At 35.9% G+C, this 2,499-nt stretch overlaps 1 non-coding gene across 1 annotated transcript; it reads right to left on the reverse strand.

The window, feature by feature from the left end:
- Positions 1–1,973: 1,973 nt before the first annotated feature.
- On the reverse strand, positions 1,974–2,079 carry LOC131176257 (small nucleolar RNA R71). Its single transcript, XR_009146381.1, has one exon. It is a non-coding gene; the product is annotated as a small nucleolar RNA R71 (small nucleolar RNA).
- Between the last annotated feature and the right edge of the window lie 420 nt (positions 2,080–2,499).

Here is a 2,499-nt window from a genome sequence, read left to right on the forward strand (position 1 = left end):
CGGCAATGCTTAAGGTGCAACACAAGTCAAGCATGAGCAGAAAAGTCCATTTTACTATAAGTCTGCCGAGATTTGCTGAAGGTCTGCTTAACCTTAAGCAGACAGTGCGACCAGAGGCTAAATTTGCTAAGAAGCTGCTTAGGGTTAAGCCGAACCCTAAGCAGAATGCCCAGAACGTGAATAGTGCTGCTGACTTGGATAATTTTACACCTCATTTTCTATCCACTCCTTGTCTTTTATTTACTTTTAGGGTAACTTTTAGGGACCATATAAATTCATCATTTCCTTATTTTTGCCACAAGAGGAAGGGAGGAAAAACAAAAAGGAAAGAAAATTATATAGAAAGAGGTAGAGAAGACGCCATTCTCTGGAGGAAGAGGAGCTGTTGCACGAGTTTGGAGCTCCAGAAACCAGAGACCTTGGTTCTTCCACCTGGGTTTTCCTATTTCAGTCCTTTTATCATGTTTTTCTTTATTCTTCCATCTATATTTCTTGTAAATACCATCATGAGTGAGTAATTTCTTTAGATTTCAGAGTTGGGAAATATGTTTTAGATTAATTTGTGGATTTGGATTGGGTATTTCCTTATTTTACATGAATATGAGTTTTGATTCCTTCCTTGTGTGCTTGATTTACTTGCCTAATGTTGGTACCCATTGGGTATTGTGTTAATCTTTGATTGAAGGACCGAAAGGTGAAAGTCATTGATAGTTAATCAAGGATTGGAACTTAAAATCACCTAGATTTAGAAATAAACTAGGATTTTAAGAGGAATTAATTATTGGTTACAAAACTTAATGGGTTTTAAAATAATCAAATACATACGAAAGTAGGTTTGGTTATTTTAGAATACGCTTTGATTTGCTTGAAAAAGATATCAAAGGGATTTAGAATCAATTTCCTTCAAACTCTATTTTTCCCTAAAAATTGGAATGCCCAAGACAAATCCCAATTAATTTATGCATAAACCCCAACTGGAATCACTTTTACCATAATTAGACTTTCGTTTAAATTACCCATTGTTAATTTTAGTTTAATTGCGAGCTAGAATTAGAATTTATTTGTTTGCTCTTTACCCATTTCAATTAGATTAATCAATTTACCTTGCTCATTTACTTTGCTCATTTACATTTACCTTTTATTCATTAATCATTAGCCCAAATAATCGCTTCATTCATAGTTTAGTAATCAAACAGCAAATCCTCGTGGGAACGATACTTGATTCATCACTTTATTACTTGAGACGACCCGTATACTTGCGGATTAGTCACAACAAGTTTTTGGCGCCGTTGCCGGGGATTTGATTTTTGCTTGATATTGAACGATTGTTTGTTTGGTTAATCTGGGCATTTTATTTTATTTTCTTTTTACCATTTTACTTTGAGAGTTTGTTTATTTTTTGTTTTTCAGGTGCTATATTTTATGAGAAGGACAAAAAGTAAAGAAATCAATTTATTCTTTGACCCAGAAATAGAGAAGACAGCAAAGGCTTTAAGAGCATAATCTAAAAGGAGAAAAGCTGAAATTAAAGCTCAACAACAACAAGAAAGAGCACAAGAGCAAGAGCAAGTACAAGAAGAAATGGCTGACAACAACAACAACAATAACAACCGCTCTGTGAAGGATCATGCCTATCCTAACATTGGAGATTTTATGCCAAGTATCACAAGACCAAGGGTAGAAGCTAATAATTTTGAACTGAAGCCTGCACTCTGTCAAATGGTACAACAAGCACAATTTGGAGGAAATCCAAGTGAAAGTCCACATGTGCATCTGGCACACTTTCTTGAGATCAGTGATATGTTGAAGATAAATGGAGTTTCTGATGATGCAATTCGACTCAGATTATTTCCTTTTTCTCTGAAGGACCGAGCTAGAGAGTGGTTACATTCTTTGCCACCGGGTTCTATCACAACATGGGATGAACTTTCTCAAGCATTTTTAGCTCAATATTTTCCACCAAGCAAGACACTAAGCTAAGAAATGAGTGACTTCTTTTAAACCTAGAGATGATGAGAGCTTGTATGAAGCATGGGAGAGGTACAAGGATTTGCAAAGGAGATGTCCACATCATGGGATTCCTAAGTGGATGCTTGTTCAACACTTTTATAATGGAGTTTCACCTATTAGGAGTACAATTGATGCATCTTACGGAGGTGACCTTATGGAGAAATCAAGATGAAGCTTTTACGCTCTTGATAAAATTGCTTATAACAACTACCAATGGAGTTGTGAGAGGAATGAGATCAAGAAACCAGCTGGTATGTTTGAGCTTGACGCCATGAATATGATTAATGCTAAGTTTGATGCTTTGACAAAGAAGATGGACAAGTTAAGTATGAAAGTAGATTCTTCAGCCGGAGGTTCTGGTAATACACTAGAAATTGGAGCTGCAAATGTCAATTGTGCAGATTTTTCTCACTTAATCAAGATTTTTCAAGTGAGCAAGTGGATTATGTGGGGAACTACAATCAAAGATCGGTGGTAACCCATTTTACG

Source organism: Hevea brasiliensis, chromosome 18, assembly GCF_030052815.1.
Source record: "Hevea brasiliensis isolate MT/VB/25A 57/8 chromosome 18, ASM3005281v1, whole genome shotgun sequence".
NCBI lineage: Eukaryota > Viridiplantae > Streptophyta > Magnoliopsida > Malpighiales > Euphorbiaceae > Hevea > Hevea brasiliensis.